The sequence below is a fragment of the Stegostoma tigrinum genome, chromosome 1 (genome assembly GCF_030684315.1).
Source record: "Stegostoma tigrinum isolate sSteTig4 chromosome 1, sSteTig4.hap1, whole genome shotgun sequence".
In the NCBI taxonomy this organism is placed as follows: Eukaryota; Metazoa; Chordata; class Chondrichthyes; order Orectolobiformes; family Stegostomatidae; genus Stegostoma; species Stegostoma tigrinum.
In genome coordinates, this window is record NC_081354.1 from 170,682,072 (window position 1) to 170,700,706 (window position 18,635).

At 44.1% G+C, this 18,635-nt stretch overlaps 1 protein-coding gene, 1 long non-coding RNA gene and 1 pseudogene across 4 annotated transcripts in view; 1 reads left to right on the plus strand and 2 right to left on the minus strand.

The window, feature by feature from the left end:
• rnf24 (ring finger protein 24) overlaps positions 1–18,635 on the minus strand; it is a 150,919-nt gene that overhangs the window by 109,797 nt on the left and 22,487 nt on the right. The gene's annotated exons all lie outside the window — the stretch shown is intronic.
• LOC125455720 (uncharacterized) overlaps positions 1–18,635 on the plus strand; it is a 32,305-nt gene that overhangs the window by 10,471 nt on the left and 3,199 nt on the right. Inside the window, exon 1 of one of the 2 annotated variants that reach the window (XR_007248293.1) lies at positions 16,536–16,633. The exons of the other annotated variant lie outside the window; for it this stretch is intronic. This is a non-coding gene — a long non-coding RNA (uncharacterized LOC125455720). Of the gene's footprint in view, positions 1–16,535; positions 16,634–18,635 lie in introns of those variants that run through there. 2 annotated transcript variants of the gene reach the window in all.
• On the minus strand, positions 10,640–11,040 carry LOC125454469 (large ribosomal subunit protein eL31-like; annotated as a pseudogene).

Sequence of the window (18,635 nt, forward strand, 5' to 3'; positions counted from 1 at the left end):
GACAACGACCATCTTTCTCAGTGATGTTGACACAGGGACCTGGATACCAGAGATGACTCATCTTCCTTGAAATAATGCCATGGGACCTTTTACATCCCACTTGGAACACAGAGATAGAGCCTTGGTTTAAAGTCTCATCTGAAAAGCACCGCATCCTTCATTGACTTTCTGTTCAGGTTTGGTATCACGTTCAGTGCTATCCTGGATTCTTTCCTCCCAAACACCAAGGCACGCTGTCATTTTTCATCTCCTTCCACAGTTCAGTATGGGCACAATCAATACTTATTAACCTGTCTCCATTTTAAGTCACTCTTTCCAGATCCTCAAGATCATACATTTATATAGTAACTTTTAACACTGGCTAAAACTATCGTGAGACACATTAAAAATAGTACAATCAGCTTTGTATTTATCACTGAGCCATGTAGAGACATAGTAAGGCAGGCGACCAGAAGCCAGGTCAAAACGATAGTTTTACGAAGTGTTTTAGGAGTAGAAAATAGAGAGATGGAAGTATCACAGGGAAACACCACAGCTTTGTGGTATGAGTCTGGCTCCATCAGAGTGTTTTACTTGTTGTGGCAATGCTTATGTTATCTCCCATAACATAGTAAACTGGGCATGGATGTTGTGGTAATGAAGAATCCAACAGATATTTATTACAGCTATCCTAATAGTAAGCCATTGAGCTACAATGAGAGAGAGTATGCTTCCAATGGAGATTCATGCTTTAAGTCATCCAAATTAAGATGGAGTATGCAATCTTTATGCACTCAGATCATATGCTGTGAAAATATAAGCAAGTCTCTTAAAGATATACTTATATACTTGCAGACATAACACAGCATTCTTTTTATCCTAAAATAAAAACATATCTTAAGAAGATGTGTACATAGGCACATGATGTCAATTCAATAACTGTACATATAGTTAAACAGAGTTTACAACACTAATATTTCAAAAATCAAGATAACATTTATAGGTTTGGCAACCCATCAAGATCTTGTATAAATGCCTGAAGAGGTATGTGTTAGTGCCTGTTGCACTTGTGTAACCACTTGGTTGTCTTCCTGCATGTTGCCCCTCAGCCTCACCAACAATAATATTTGGACTGTTCTTCAGCACTCCTTCACACATGATTGGTGTGCCATGTAGTGGTCTGAGCTGGCCTCTGTCTCTTTACAATGTTAACACCATGATCAACAATGACTTTATCTGATTTGAGCTGTTTGGGTATCTTAGAACAACTTTGCTGTTATCTGAGTATTTGTATTGTAAACTGTGCTCTCTGCCCAGTGGGCAGCTTTCGTAGTTCTCTACCTGCTCAGTTGTCATGTATCACTTTCATTCTCCTCCTTAAGCAAGAATGGTCAGATCATTGTTTGAAGGGTAAGGTCATTCGCACTTGCGTTCTGAACACAGGCTGTGCTGGGGATGGTAATTCCTTCTCCACTGGTATTGCACAAAAAATGCAGCAGTGTGTGCAAAAATCTCATTTTGTTGTTTGACATCTAACAATCATGGATTTGATAACGCATACCTTATATTCTGCTGGATCATTTGAGGGTTGATGATGTGAGAGGGTCACTCTCCCCACTCACTACACATGTCTTGAAATAGTGTGCCAGTTCACTGGGGTCTGTTGTCAAACACTATCTGTCAAGATACCAAATAAATTAAAAACAGTGCTCCTCATGTCACTGACAGTCATGCTCACTCTGTTGCCAAGTTGTCTAACAGTGGGGCAGTTACAGAAGTAATCTGTTTTTCCAGTGCTCTTTGAATTGGTCTGTTGTTACTTTGGTTCAAGGAGTGGATGGGATATGGTGTGGATGCAGAAGCTCCCTCTGCTGCTGGGCCTGACATATTTGTCGTGTCTCACATGTATTCACAGGTCATTGAATCTCCTGATTCATCCCTGGCCAATAGACCGCTTCACATACTTGCTTCCTGGGTGTTCAATGTCCTGGTGTAACATGGACATGGTGTCATGCTGTAATGCTTTACTGTTTGCCCTTGAAAATTACTTGTCATGATACAACCAGTTAATCTCTGTATGGCCAAGGTGAATAAATTCTCCAAACGAAAGTAACTACTTCAGCTCACCACTTGTTCTAATGGACCTCCATGTTGGACCGGAGCAACAACATCTCAGGGCACATTCCATAGGCACTGGCAACACACATCTCACATCCACGGACACTAGCATCTGACATGTGACAACCTCTAAGAACCTTCATGGCACATCTCTGATCAACTTCCAGATTGCTTCTGAACTTCAATGCAATAACTTGAGCTGTACCACCGAATCTCATTGTAACACTGTAGTAAGGACATTGTGTGCTCAGGGACACAGCTCCTAGACTAGACCAGATGGCATCTCCAGGCTCTTCAGTTGCTCTCTTAACAATATCTGACTTTGAACCTACCTGGACACTCACAATATCTCTGCCTTGCATTGTACTGCCTTTTTGGTACATTGCCCCTTTAGCCAGAGATACTAGGCTCACAGTGCTGCTCTAATTTCATGCTGTTTAGCCCAGACACATAGTTACGAGGCTTGCCACAGTATTAGCAGTCTTTATGTCATCAGGTCAAGTAGTTAGCCTTCACCTGGGGTCCCAGCACAGTCAGTCAAACAAGGGACTTGGATATGGTTAGTCAGCCACTTCAGGGTGGTCAGAAGCAGGATACTCTCCATGCAAGGGGCAAGGAGCCGAATGTAGAGCAGATCACTGCTTGCCGTTCTGCCCTATTTTGGGCTGTTTCTTCCAGAAATGAGTGGGAGGCCGGTACTATGGGAAACAGTAACAGGAGTAGATTGTTCAGCCCTCAAGCCTGCCTTGCTGTTCACATTCAACAAGTTCAGGCTGATCTGCCTCAGGGCTTCACTGGTCTTTCATGCCAGCTCAGCACAGCTGTCAACTCGCCACTATCTCAAAAATATATCGACCTCTTCCTTAATTATACATAGTGATCTAGCAATGGGGTATGAGATCGTCATACCCATGTATCACATACTACAATGCAGTGATAGTAACATGAGTGTTTCTTTTAAAGGAATTCTGACAAACTGACTGTGAGGCCCAACACAGCACTTTGGACACCGACACCTCCAGGCACAAGTACCACCGGTGGGGCAGAAATGTGCTGGAGGCTGGAATTGAGGGAGCTGAGGGTTCTCAGAGGATTGTAGAGCTGGCTGCAAGTGATAGGGAACAGGATGCCACAGAGAGATTCGGGCGTAAGGGATAGAATTTTAGAACAGGCACTCCCCTGGGAACAAAAAAAAAGCCCTGGGGAAAAATCGATGCACAGAGAGATCTGGGTGTTCAGGTCCATTGTACCCTGAGGGTCGCTACGCAGGTCATTAGAGTGGTCAAGAAGGCATACAATATGATTTCATTCATCGGATGGGGTATTGAGTACAAGAGTTGGCAGGTCATGTTGCAGTTGTATAGGACTTTGGTTTAACCACATTTGGAGTACTGTGTACAGTTCTGGTCGCCACATTACCAAAAGGATGTGGACGCTCTGAAGAGGGTGCAGAGGAGGTTCAGAAGGATGTTGCCTGGTATGGAGGGTGCTAGCTATGAAGAAAGGTTGAGTAGATTAGGATTATTTTCATTAGAAAGACGGAGATTGAGGGGGGACTTGACTGAGGTCTACAAAATCATGACAGGTACAGACAGGGGGGACAGCAAGAAGCTTTTTCCCAGAGTGGGGGTCTCAATTACTAGGGTCATGAGTTCAAAGTGAGAGGAGGAAAGTTTAAGGGAGATATGCGTGGAAAGTTCTTTACGCAGAGGGTGGTGGGTCCCTGGAACGCGTTGCCATTGGAGGTGGTAGAGGCAGGCACGATAGCGTCATTTAAGATGTATCTAGACAGATACACGAATGGGCAGGGAGCAGAGGGGTAGAGATCCTTGAAAAATAATTGACAGGTTTAGATAGAGGTTCTAGATCAGCGCAGGCTTGGAGGGCCGAAGGGCCTGTTCCGGCACTGTAATTTTCTTTGTTCTTGTTCTTTGCTCATATCAAAATTGGACTTAAGGCTTGTGCAGGCCATTCAGCCCCTCAAGCTGATACTGCTATTTAATAACAGCATGGCTGGTTTCGTTGTGGTCTTAACTCCACCTTCCTGTGTGGTGATAATGGGAACTGCAGATGCTGGAGAATCCAAGATAATAAAATGTGAGGCTGGATGAACACAGCAGGCCCAGCAGCATCTCAGGAGCACAAAAGCTGACGTTTGGGGACCTCCGCTCGGTTCGCAATAAACAACTGCACCTCCCAGTCGCAAACCATTTCCACTCCCCCTCCCATTCTTTAGATGACATGTCCATCATGGGCCTCCTGCAGTGCCACAATGATGCCACCTGAAGGTTGCAAGGACAGCAACTCATATTCCGCTTGGGAACCCTGCAGCCCAATGGTATCAATGTGGACTTCACCAGCTTCAAAATCTCCCCTTCCCCCAGCGCATCCCAAAACCAGCCCAGTTCGTCCCCTCCACCCACTGCATCCCAAAACCAGTCCGACCTGTCTCTGCCTCCCTAACCTGTTCTTCCTCTCACCCATCCCTTCCTCCCACCCCAAGCCGCACCTCCATCTCCTACCTACTAACCTCATCCCACCTCCTTGACCTGTCCATCTTCCCTGGACTGACCTATCCCCTCCCTACCTCCCCACCTATACTCTCCTCTCCACCTATCTTCTTTTCTCTCCATCTTCGGTCCGCGTCCCCCTCTCTCCCTATTTATTCCAGAACCCTCACCCCATCCCCGTCTCTGACGAATGGTCTAGGCCCGAAACGTCAGCTTCCTATGTGGTGTCCTTGATTCCCTTGCCTATCAGAAATCACTGAGACAGGGGGCCAATATAAGGCAATAAACACACTAATGAGGGGCGAGTGGGACTTGGTGTAAATTAGGATTTGAGCAACTTAGATTTTAATAAAGTTACAAATAGTGAAAGGTAAGAGCAGAAGCGCAGTGGGGGTGATTGAGTCTGGAAGCAACAAAGATTCCCAAAATATCTAACCTTCCTCATCTAGCAGGCTGAGAGGTTTTCAGATTCAATAGCTATCGAGTGAATAAGTATTCAGCGTCATAAATCTTGGGTAGTCTTAATAAAGGAGGAGCATCTCTACTAAAAGAGCGGCTACAATGTGGAATTAATTTCTATTCAGCATTATCTGAGACACAAGCAGCACAGGGACAAGGCAGATAAGAATAAAAGGAAATTTTGACAGAATCAGGTGCATTTGGTTAGAAAGACACTCATGTGAAGTATAAACCTGGGAATTATCTAGTTGTGCTGAATGGCTAGTTTCTCTGCTGGAAATACAATATAAGATATTATGTTAACATTTCAGGTTCAGTGACCCTTCCTCAGAACTTCTGACTTGAAACTTTAACTCTGTTTTTTCCGTCACAGATGCCGCCAGACCTGCTGAGCTTTCCCAGCAACTTTGTTTTTGTTCCTGATTTACAGCATCCGCAGTTCTTTCGGTTTTTATAAGATATTATGTGTTGTTTGCTGTAAAGTCTGTTTTTTGGTCTATGGATTGCAAACATCTGTAATACTGGGTTTCTCGGTTGACGAACATTTGCCATCTCTGTCACCAAAAGAAGGCACAGTGAACAGGAAAGAAGCAAAGCAGATGCTTCCCCTCCTTCTGTAGCTAACAACGACAAAATACAAGCAGCATGAAATGGTTTTGCATTTGGCACAAGTTTGACAATTATTTGGCAGCCATACCAACAATGATTCATAGTCTGAGAAACGAAACAGAAAAGGTCGAGGTGTCCACATCCAATTCTACTTTGGAGAATGTCATTATGTGAAGGGCCGGGGAACAATGGGGATGTCAGGACTGGATTAAAGGCCTTCACTGAACCAAAACACTGCATGAAACGAAGATCATCCCACACAGTCCTGTTCAGTCCTAGTGTATGAATCAGATTACATATATCATCCTAGTTTCAAAGATGGATCATGAGTAAATGGCAGCTTCTCCTCAAACTGTAAAGACAAAATTATAAAACTGGAAAATTATAGAATGGTTACAGCATTAGGAATGTGTACAGTGTTGGTCTCATCATTGAAGGAAAGTTGTAAATATGTTGGAGGTGGTTCAGAGATTTATTGAACTAATACCTGAAATGGACATGTTGTCTTTCGGGGAAAGATTGAACAGGGTATGCTTCTATCACACCAGAAGGCGGCCTGATTGAAACATGTAAGATCCCAAAGGGTCCTGGCAAGGTGGATGTGGACAGAATACTTCCTCTTGTGGCAGAATCTAGAACTAGTTGTCACTGCTTAAAATAAACAAGTTGTCCATGATGAGAAATACTTTCTCACAGAGGTTTGGGAGTCTTTGGAACTCTGATCCTCAAAAGATAGTGGAAGCAGAGTTTTTGAGCATGTTTAAGGCAGGGGTACTAGATAAGGTGGAGTAGTCCAACCCTGCTCCTGATCCGTCTGGTTGTATGGCTGATCCCCTATCTCAATGCCAAATTCCAACTCCGTACCCACTGATGCCTATAATACCTATACAGAATAATAGAAACCCTGCAGTGTGGAAGCAGACCCATCGAGTCCACACCGACCTTCTGAAGAGCAACCCAACCAGATACCCTATCCTTGTAACGCTGCATTTCCCATGGCTAATCTATCTAATTGCACACCTTGGAACTGTGGGAGGAAACCAGGCACCCATAGGAAACCCACACAGACACAGGGAGGATGTGCACTCAAGCTTGTCTTGTTCTTAAATATGTTCAGTGCCATGGCCTCCACAGCCTTCTGTGATAGAGCATTCCACAGGTTGACCACCCTGAGTGAAAAAATGTTTCCTCATCTCAAGCCTAAATGGCTTACCCTGTACCCTGAGACCCCTGGTTCTGAACTCTCCAACCAGGGAAACATCTTTCCTGCATCTGGTCTGTCTGGACCTGTTACCACTTTTTTCCCAGCCCCACCCCTCCTCTCTCTATTTCCCAGCTTCCCTCCCCATTTCTGAAGAAGGGTCCTGGTCCGAAATGTCAACTTCCCTGCTCCTCTGATGCTGCCTGGCCTGTTGTGTTCCTCCAGCTCCACGCTGTTATGTCTGGCTCCAGCATCTGCAGTTCTTACTATGTCACTATACGGTGAAAAGTGTTAGTCGCCACACTCTGCTGCCATTTAATAACAGAAATTATATGTTAAAAAAGACAACGTCCATCTTTGTAAGAACTACAGCTCCTGGGCCTCATCATTGAGGAATAAACAGGACCCGCATTCTCCATTGCTGTGGAAAGGCCGACACTGAAGCTGCAGGAAGGATTCCCGAGCCACTGTGCAGCTGAACGTACTGCAGAAGACACCAAAATCTTCTTTGTAATGCTTGTTCAAATGGCTATCTAAATACAACACTTGCAATGGGTGTTAAGATTTTTCATTTCCAACTACTGATTTAAGAAACACAAAATAAGGACATGCTCCTTATACTACCTTGGAGCTCGAAGTTCACGGTTTGAGTGCCACATCAGGACTTGATGGCTAAGGAAGATTTGTTCATAATGTGATTGACTGAGTTGACAGCAACATGCATATCCTTCCAACACACACTGGTGACAGATTATAAGGACTGAAGAGATTCCTGGTCAGCCATGTGATGGAAAGATCATTGGAGCCTCTACCATTGGTATCTATAGCTCCAGTTAGAGACATATCTTGAAAGTGTCATAGCAGTTCTGACTCCAAGTGAACTGTAGCACAATGTCAACACTTATTGCAATGGGGGTTAAATATGAGGCTCTTCACAACAGTGCCAGGTGATCTTTACAATTGGCTGAGTAGAAAAATGGGTTCTTGGTTTAATGTCCCACCTGAAAAGTGGACGTTGCAGCTTTCTCTCAGTGACACACAGTGTAGATTATGTCCTTGAGTCTCAGGTGGAAATTAAACCTAAATCCTGTTGACTCTGAGGAGAATGGCCTTATTGACTTATCCATGAGTGACTGATAGATTGTGCTGAAATTGTGGAGTCAGAAATGTGGAAGATATACATGTTATGATGGAATGATAATACGTGAGTGCAGGTGGGGATTGGTCAGTGAAGTGGGAGGGGCGGATAGGTGGGACAGAGAACAGACAGGTTGTGTCAAGTCAAGGAGGCGGGGATGAGAGAGGGGATTGATCATGGGATAAGGCCAGGGGGTGGGGAAATTCTAAAAACTGGCAAATTCCACGTTTAAGCCAGCAGGCTTTAGGCTCCCAAGGCGGAATGTAAGCTGCTGCTTCCCCAAGTTGCAAGTGGTGTCATTGTAACACTGAGGAGGTCCAGGATAGACATGGTCCCCAGAGAGTAGGAGGGGGGAGTTAAAATGGTTAGTGACTGGAAGGTATTGTCATTTGTCATGGACAGAGCGCAGATGCTCTACAAAATGGTCTCCGTGTCTCTGCTTGGTCTCCCTCTATAGCATATTAAATGTTATTAGGTAGGGAGAACAAAACTGCATGTAGTACTCTGTTTGTAATCTTACCAAGGCTCTGTATAACTGCAGTAAGACAACGCTACTTCTGAACTCAAATCTTCTTGCAATGAAGGTCAACATACCACTTATTACTCGCTGCACCTGCTTGTTTACTTACGTTGACTAGTGTACGGGGACACCCAGGTCGCTTTATATATCCACACTTCCTAAAATATCAGCATGTAAATAATACTCTTTCTTTCTGCTCTTCACACTGAAGTGTATAGCTTCACATTTCGCCAAGTTGCACTGTATCATGTCTTTACCTACTAACTCAACTTGCCTAAATCACTTTGAAGCCTCCCACACATCCTCCTCACAACTCACAATCCCACACAGTCTTTGGTCATCAGCAGACTTGCAAAATATTGCATTTGGTTCCTTCATCCAGGTCAGTTACACATTTATTGTGAATAACTGAGGCCCAAGTACCTGGGGTAGCCCTCCTCTCAGTGCCTGGCACCCAGAAAAAATGCCGCATTTATTGCTAATCTCTATTTCCTGTCCTTCAGCTAATTCGCAATCAATGCTGGTATATTAACCCCATCCACGGATGAAATTTCTCCTATTAATGTCAGACTAACTGGTACGAAATTCTGATTTTTTTCTCTCCCTCTTTTTTTGAATAGTGAGGTCATATGTGCCACCCTCAGATCTGTGGGGAGAGCTCCAGAGTGGATTGGGATTTGGAGTTGAATTGGAAGTTGTGAATATGGATTGGAATCCAGCTGCTCCCACCACACTACCCTATTCCTGCAGGCCTGGCCATTTCCTTTTGTTTGTTTACCCTTCAAGTACCTATCCAGGTCCTTTTTTATAGCCACAATTGAACCTGCCTCCATCACCCTCTCAGGTAGAACATTTCAGGTCCAAACTACTCACTGCGCAAAAATATTTTCCTCATGTTGCCTTATTTCTTTAGCCAATCAGCTCCAACTAGTCCTGTCTACTTTGAGACCATTCTGCCAATGAGTATTGTTTCCCTCTGTCGAATCTCCTCTTGACTAAAAAGAACAGACCTATAAAACCTATAAAAGGCAACTGGTGCGATTTCACACACTGTATAAGTAAGTGTATTTTACACAATACGTTTACACAATTATTTTCTAACAGTATGGCAGAAAAGTTGAATATTTCACACCTTGTCAGTTTACAAAGATTTTACCAAGCCTTATATTGATAATTGGATAGTAAAAGGCAGTTAGTGAGACGTGTTTGGAAATCGGGCTGTACGAGCTATATAAATATTTGATCAAATGTTTGTTTCCATTTTACCTACATTGCGTTTCGGTGTGACAGGAGATGGAAGGTGTGTAGCAGGGACTGGTGAGTGCGTTTTACATATTACATCACAGAAGTAGCAGAGGAAAACCATTTTACAACTATGACAGCTGTGCTTTCTTAACCTGCACTGATGGCTGGTTAAGTGATACTCCTTGATTTTAAATTATTCATCCTTGTTTTTGAAATGCTTTGTGCTTGATGTAACCTCCTCCAGCCCCGAAGTTATCAGCTCTCATCCAACTCTGACTTCCTGAGTGAGCCTGATTTTAAGTGCCCCACCATTGGCGGTCATGCAGTCAAAGGCTGAGATCTGAAGCTCAGAAACTCCAGCAATGGGCAGTTGTGATCAAAGCGGGGGCAGCGAATCAGCATGCCTCCAGGCTCTGGGCTCAGTATGAAAGCGCTGCTTTATAAAGCTAATGCACTGGCATGGGATGTGAGACAACCTGAGCTGGTGGGCCCTATTTTATCCTCTCTGTTGGTTTTTGCTCTCACTGAGAACAACCGAGCAAGACTTCAAGAGAGACCTCCTGATTCACAGTGGCCTACTTTACACAATTGCGCAAAGACCCTACACACCGGCCCACAATTGTTGGATCTTGCAGTATCGGCTCCACAGATAGAAAAAGGGAGAAAAGATACTGACTCCTGATACAGATGGGCCCAGGGTGCTCAGTGTCGCCTGAAAAATAATCATCACATTTTTAACCTTTAGCTCTTCTTCATCTTCAAACATACAACAGCTGCACAGTTTCTCCCCTTTCTGGTCAACACTTTTCTCCTACATTTTTCTGCCTATGTTTCTTTACATTTTATTTTGCAGGGTTTTTTTAGCTTATTTTTAACCAAGGATTTGCATAATTTTCATCAACGGTGACTGGTTGCAGGCCTTTGTAGGATGTGACAGGGACAGAGGTTACCAACATAGGTTTGTTCAGACAATCCTCATCCTCATTGTGCTTTTGGGATGAATGCACACAAATGTCACGTGGACCATTTATTGCATCTTTAGCCGAAATGTCTTGTTCAAATAAGTGTCAATTCTGAAATCAGAAATACCCATTTCCTTCACTGCAAATTTACAGATTTCCTTAATGGCGTGTGGAGCACATCTCTTAAAACCCACGCCATTGGTAAATTTGTGGACATTTACGCTATATTCCCTTGTAACCACCTTGGTAATGGCAGGACGGCCCTTCTTTATCTCTCCAACGTTCTTAGCGAGAGCCATCTTGTCAGGAAATCCAGTCAGCTTAGAGCCTTTCCCCGATTCCTACCGACTCTAGTTTTGCTAGTTCTTGTATGACTCATCAACAATTACATTTAACTAGCACTTATAACACAGTGAGAATGGGAATAACTCCACAGAGGCCAGTATCCCGTCACCAAGTCACCCTTTATTTACACATGAATTGTGACTTTAGTACTACCTCATTCGGAGCCAGCTCTCAGAGTGTCAGTATGACTGACACTGCCCTTTTCTGTCTGCCTGCCAGGGCTCCCTGATTGGACCAGATTAACAGGCCCAGTCAGGGAACTCCTATTCTCTAAGGTCCAGCTGGCTGACCTCATTATAAACACTGTAGAACATCGCAAGATGTTCCTCTAAAATAACATCACGCAAAGATTTGCAACCTGTGAGAGGATAATAAATGGGTTTTAAGGGAGTGTCTTAAAGGAAAAGGGTGATGTAGAAAGGTGGGGAGATGAAGACCCAAACAGCTGAAGGCACAACCAGGAAAGGAGGAGCAATGTTAATCAGGGATGCTCAAGGAGCAGAATTGGAAGACAGTAGAGTTCTCAGAGGGGTGTAGTTTCCAATTACAGATGTGCCTCACTGAAATGGCGGCTCCCTGGCTACATTCCTGGTGGGGTATCCAGGCAATCACTGACTCTCTCCTGGGTCCCAGATCATAGGGCCGCAGTCCCATGCACTCTGGGAACAATTCTGCTTCCCTCGCCAACCAGTACAGAGGAGGCTTTCATCCCAGTCTCACTCAGATAGTGTCAGACAAACCCAAAGCAGCTGCTACTTGCTGCTTTGACTCTGCTAACATACAGCAGCTGTGTGGGATATTCTGCTCTGAAGACTGGTGTAAAGTGACTTCTATATACTGCATCTGACAGTGGACTTGGATGAGAGTAACCACTTTCACTGAAACTGCTTGATCATTGTATTTTGCTGTGGTATCTCTTGGCGGAATTCTGGCAGGCCTGGAGATATGTCAGTTGGGGGGGGGGGGGGTGGTGGCAACGTGTGGGAGGGGGAATGTGGAGGGAATGAGAGGAAGAAGGGAGCATGTAATGTGGAGGGCAGCAGGTATGTCTGAATCCTTTCAGGTTAAGTATATCTGCCTTTTTTTTAAACAATAACTTGCATTTATATAGTAACTTTTGACACTGCAAGGCATCCCAGGATGCTCCACAGAAGGCAATCAGAAGGTAACTGGCACCAAGCCACATTTTTTAAAAGTATTTTTTCCTGGGATGTGGCCAGCATTTATTGCCTATCACTAATTGCCCTTGAGAAGGTAATATAAAGATGAGGACATAAAGGGATACCTATAAAGGGAAGGTGAACAAAAGTTTGGTCAGCAAGGTAGAACTTACAGAACATTTTGAAGGGAACTGGAGCTGTTTTGTGTGTAAGTTCCAGAGATTAGTTCATTGAAAATGGTGTCAATGGTGGAATGAATGATGGCAATGGGGGAAGATGGTAGTGTCGTAGTGATAGTACTGCAATTGCAAGATAGAGCCCAAGGTTAAAGCTGTGCAGACATGGGTTTATCTCTCCCAGAGATCTCAGGAGGAGCTACAGTACTGGAGGAGATTAAAGAGACAAAGGAGAGGTGAGCCCCCAGTTGGAAAATCATTCAAATCATTCTCCATTTAGCTCTTTCTGATGCAATGAATTTCTCACCTTTCATGTAAAAAAGAACATTGAGAGATTGCTTTAGATGAATTCAATTCTAATTCTATTATTAGGTGTATATTCCTCTTCTGCATCGGTTCTGCTTTGGAATGAACTACTAAGATAGCAACATCCACCCCACCTATCTAATAGATTTCTTCCAGCGTGTTAAATACTCTGCAAGGTCAACCCTTTAAAGTCATTGTCTAAAGGGAATATAATCTGGGTTTGACCAACTGAAGTATAACTCAGCCCTTTTCTTTCAAATATCGTCCTCGTGAAGCATAACATAACTTACTTCAAGACTATAAAGTTAAGGGATGCCGTGGAGCCAGCAGGAGACTGGGACTGAGTAGGACAGGGTGAAGGTAAGGAATAGGGTGTTGTACTGACCAAAAATGAACACAATGAGAGTGATTTTACAGGGAATGCAATTTGGAAACTCACACTGCTGCTCTGAAATGAACCCTCTGAGTGGAAACCTGTGATGGAAAATTTCTGCACTCCAGCATTTGGGAACATTTTCATTCCAAGTATGAGGTCGCCTGCAATAAACCCTTTAATCACTTGCAAATTATACATTCAACATTCTCCGAGTAACAGCAGAGAGTTAGGATCCTGTTAACATTGAAAGAGAAATCCAAACACATTGTTGTAATTAACTGAACTGCGGCACATTATTTCATGTTTTTAAATAAAATCAAACTGCATTGCACATAAAAGCCTAAACAAATCAAAGGCTATTAACTTGATATAATTTATAATGTTCTATGTTATGCACAGTTTTACTCATTATTTCTCCCAATAATTCTTGAACTTCATGTTTATTCACTTCTAGCTGGTTCCACACATGTAATGCCACAGTCCTCTGGCATTTACTTTTATTGCCTTCAGTTCTCAGAGGAAAGGTACATTATATCAGTTCTTTATGCTGGGTGGCCTTCCAATGTGGGTAGCCTCATCAAGGCAATAAACTGATCCCACTTATCCATTGCGAAGTATAGCTCAGTTGACAACACTCTCGCCTTGTCATCAAAAATTTGTGGATTTAAGTCCCACTCAGATATTAAAGCATACAACTGTAGATTGGCACTCCAGTCCATAGAGGTGACCTGAAACCTGGATCCTTGTCTCTTAGGCAGATTTAAAAGATCCCATGACATTGTTTTTAAAAAAGGCTATGATCCTTGATGACTTTGCCCAGGGCTTTGCAAACCGTGGCCTGTGACCCCAGTGGGGTGGGTCACCAAATATTTGGCAATGCGAGCTCTGATGTGCAGCCATTATGGAGTGTGAATAGTTGCGAGGCCCCTTTCAACCCCTGTAATATTTTAAATAGTGAGCGTAGCCTTACTGCCCAATGTTGTGTTCTAAAAAACCTAATGGCAAGACCAATGCTTTTCACTGAAAGTGTTTTCTTGCTGCATCTTGCTTTCAGCGGTTCCTTGCTCCCTCCTCATTCCCCATTGTCCACTCTGACATATCTAAGGTCCCAGTAACTTTAGAGGGTCAAAATCAGGCCACAATAGGAAAATGTCTGAGTAGCACTGACATAGCCTATTGTTATCAAAATCAGTATAACAGCTTCAGTTTGCTGTTTGTGGGAACCTGCCGTATACAAATGAGCTGCTGAACATGCCACATTACAACAGCGATTACTTTAAAAGATCACTGGTTGTTGAGCACTTTACAAAGTCCTCAAGTTATCTAACCATAAATCACTCTTTCGACAGTTCCTGACAGTGTCAGAGTTTTGCATGTTAGTGATCAATGATACAATGCCAGCACTCTTCACTTGTGGATCAGAATTCCCACTCCCCAGGCTCGAACATAAATTGTAAGTGGAGACTAAACTGTCAGAAAGCTATCTTGCCAATGAAACATTAAATTGAGGTATTCTGAGGTTACTGCAAAGGTCCAGGGACATTACAGAGTTTTGCCTCATGTCCTCAACAAGGCTTATTGTTCAATCAACATCACTGGAAACAGGTTATCTGGTCATTATCACATTCTTGTTTGTGGTATCTTGCTGTGTTCAGATTGACAGCTCTGTTTCATATGTTGCCATAGTGATTAGACAGAGGAGCTTCAGTGATGTCTCGGAGTTGGAAAAGCAATATAATTTGTTTTTCCTATTTAGAGCCATAGACGTAGTGTCATAAAGTTGTGCAGCACTGGAACAGACCCCTTGGTCCAAGTCGTCCGTGCTGATCAGATGTCCTAAATAAATGTAGTCCCATTTGCCAACAATTGACCTTTTAAATGTTATGAGTGCACCAGTCTCCACCACTTCCTCTGGCAGCTCCTTCCATACACGCAATACCCTCTGTGTGAAGAAGTTGCCCCTTAGGTCCCTTTTAAATCTTTTCCCTCTCCTATTAAACCTCTGCTGTCTAGTTTTGGACTTCCCTATCTCAGGACAAAAACCTTGGCTATTCACCTTATCCATGCCCCTTATGATTTTATAAACCTCTACAGGGTCACCCTCAACCTCTGACACTCCTGGGAAAATAGCCAAAGCTCATTCAGCCTCTCCCGATAGCTCAAATCCTCCAACTCTTGGAGTTTCTCCATGTCTCATACCCTGTTTGTAGTGTGTGTGTCTATCCTAAACAAATAGATTTAATTTGTACTCAATTCAAGAAAATGTGGCCCCTGGTCCCAACATTTTACAAAATGCAACCAATATTCATGGCTGAAAGAATAGCTGTGCAGAGGCTGTTTTTAGCAAGCATGTGAGACAAAACATTGTACTGGAATCAAGTGTGACACACAACGGTTGAAAGGCTTATCATTTTATATTTAAAAGTTCTGAAACAGCTTACCCTCAGGGCTGTAGGAAGCGGCTTTGAAACCACTCTGTTCCCCCAACCCCCACCCTAGCCCAGGACAACAGATTCGCACACGAGTTAATACGATAATATTCTTTCAACAATCCTCGTGAAGCTCTGTTTGGCAAATGTCCAATCTATTAGTCAATTTATCTTGAGTTATCCACTTGATTTGGACTCAAATGCAGAATTAATTTATGACAATTGACCAAGCTGCGCTGAATAGTTGCCATTTGAAACAGCAACATAATCCTGCTATTCTTGATCTCTAACAGCAACACCCCCTTACCCCTCAAGTGGGTCACCTGTTTACATGGGTGGCATGGTGTTAATTCCACCCCCAGATGACTGTCTGTGTGGAGTTTGCACATTCTTCCCCATATCTGCATGGGTTTGTTTCAGTTTCCTCCCACAATCCAAAGATATGCATGTTGAGTAGACTGGCCATCCTTAATTTCTCATAGTGTCCAGGGATGTTGAAGGTGGGTGGATTAGCCATGGGAAATGCAGGCTTACAGGGATGGGGTGGGTCTGGGTGGAATGCTCTTCGGAGGCTCAGTGTGGACTCCATGGGTTGAATGGACTGCTTTCACACTGTAGGAATTTTATGATTCTTCCCTGAGCATGGACAGTGAAAATGCATTAAGCTCATGCATTCCAGCCTTTTTTTTAAACACAGACTAATTTTATAACAGCTTTTAAAACTGAATATTATAGGTACTCACACAGTTGGAGAGAAGTACATTTCACTACTATGGGAAAAGAATAAGAATATTGTGGTCACTCTTTCTGAGGTCTAGCACAGGGCTCTTTCTGTGCTTTAAGCTTTTATGAATCTCGGACCGCATGCTTCCCTTTCTCCAGAAACACATACCAATTATCACGAGAACTGACATTCTGTCTAGTTCAATGTATCTCCCCAGCAACATAGCTCAAAGTATAGTTACCATGTTGGCCAGCTGACTTCCTCTTCTGCTTCCTTGTGTTGTTCCTGGTGTTTGAATCCTTCATCAGTCAGCTATTGGTGTTCCTCAGTTGGCTCCAAATAATTTTCAGAGGTACAATGGGATCGTTTCAAAATAGTAAGTTATTATTTACTACCAATGCCATGGTGAGGTGAACAGAGCTTATTGCTGCTCTCTGAGGGTTGTCACTCCACTGTTAAGAGTTTTGAAACCAGTGGCTCAAGTCCTGATTGGTTATTAATGTGTACTGAATGGTGTGAAACTCCTGGACTCACATGGTGAATATGTATTAGACTTGCTGTAGAAAGTTGGGACATTCCATCATTCTTCCTCATGGTTTGACAAATCTCAAGCACTACGAAATAACTTCTCTGACAATGAAAACCGTTACGAGTGTGGGATCTTAGTTCTTCAGCTTTTAATCCATGTTGGAGATTTTGCTTTCAAGCGCAAACACATCTTCAAATTTAGGGTATGGGGGCAGGTGCAGCACTTCCTGCGGTAGCAGGAGAAAGTGCCGGGTTTAGTGGGGTTGGAGGGGTGAGTGGAGTGGACAAGGGAGTCACGGAGAGACTGGTCTCTCCAGGAAGCAGACAAGGGTGGAGAGAGAAAAACGTCTTTGGCGGTGAGGTCGGATTGCTGATGGCGGAAGTGTTGCAGGATGATGCATTGGATCCGGAGGTTGGTGGGGTGGTACACGAGGATGAGGGGGATTCTCTTTTGGTGGTTATTGCGGGGATGGGAAGTGAACGGCTACATCTGCCCCCATACCTACCCCCTCACCCCCATCCCAGGACCTAAGAAACTTTCCATATCAAGCAGCTGTTCACCTGCACATCTGGTAATGTGGTATAGTGCATCTGCTGTACCCGTTGTGGCCTCCTCTAAATCGGGGAAATCAAGCAGCGGCTTGGGGACTGCTTTGCAGAACACCTCCGCTCAGTTCGCAATAAACAACTGCACCTCCCAGTCACAAGCCATTTCAACTCCCCCTCCCATTCCTCAGACGACATGTCCAACCTGGGCCTCCTGCAGTGCCACAATGATGCCACCCGAAGGTTGCAGAAACAGCAACTCATATTCCGCTTGGGAACCCTGCAGCCCAATGGTATCAATGTGGATTTAACCAGATTCAAAATCTCCCCTCCCCCCACTGCATCCCAAAACCATCCCAGCTCGTCTCCACCTCCCTAACCTGTTCTTCCTCCCACCTATCCCCTCCTCCCACGTCAAGTTGCACCTCCATTTCCCACCTACTAACTTCATCTCGGCCCCTTGACCTGTCCGTCCTCCCCGGACCAATCTATTCCCTCCCTACCTCCTCACCTACACTGACCTTTACTGGCTTCATCCCCACCACTTTAACTTGTTTGTCTCCTCTCCACCTATCTTCTCCTCTATCCACCTTCCATCCACCTCCCCCTCTCTCCCTATTTATTTCAGAACCCTCTGCCCCTCCCCCTTTTCTGATGAAGGGTCTAGACCCGAAACATCAGCTTTCCTGCTCCTAAGATGCTGCTTGGCCTGCTGTGTTCATCCAGCTCTACACCCTGTTATCTCGGATTCTCCAGCATCCGCAGTTCCCGTTATCTCTGACACCGAATGTAACTCGCGATGCTGTATTCAGACACTGTACTATTCAACTCAGCTCACAGAGGAAACATGTCACTGCCCACAGATAACCCAGTCCCCCTCACACTGGCAGTAACCTGCCTGCTGACACTTTCTAAACTATTCAATCGGAGTTGTTATTACAAAACGCTGGGGTAGTTGGGACCTTAACCCTGGGCTCATAGCTCAGAGGTAGGGACACTACCACAAGAAGCCCCACAACCAAACAGCTATAGAATTTGAAGGCTGTTTGCCAACTATGGTAAATTCTGTTCTGTTAATGGTTTCTTCGAAAGAAAACAAACACAGGTTTCTGATACCGAGAACGTTTTTCTTCTTCACGTATTAACAGGATGTCACTGGCCAGGCAGCATTTATTGCCAATCCCTAATTGCCCAGAGGGCAGTTGAGAGTCAATCACATTGCTGTGGGTCTGGAGTCACATGTCGGCCAGACCTGTTAATGATGGCATTTTCCTTCCCTGAAGGACATTAGTGAACCAGGTGGG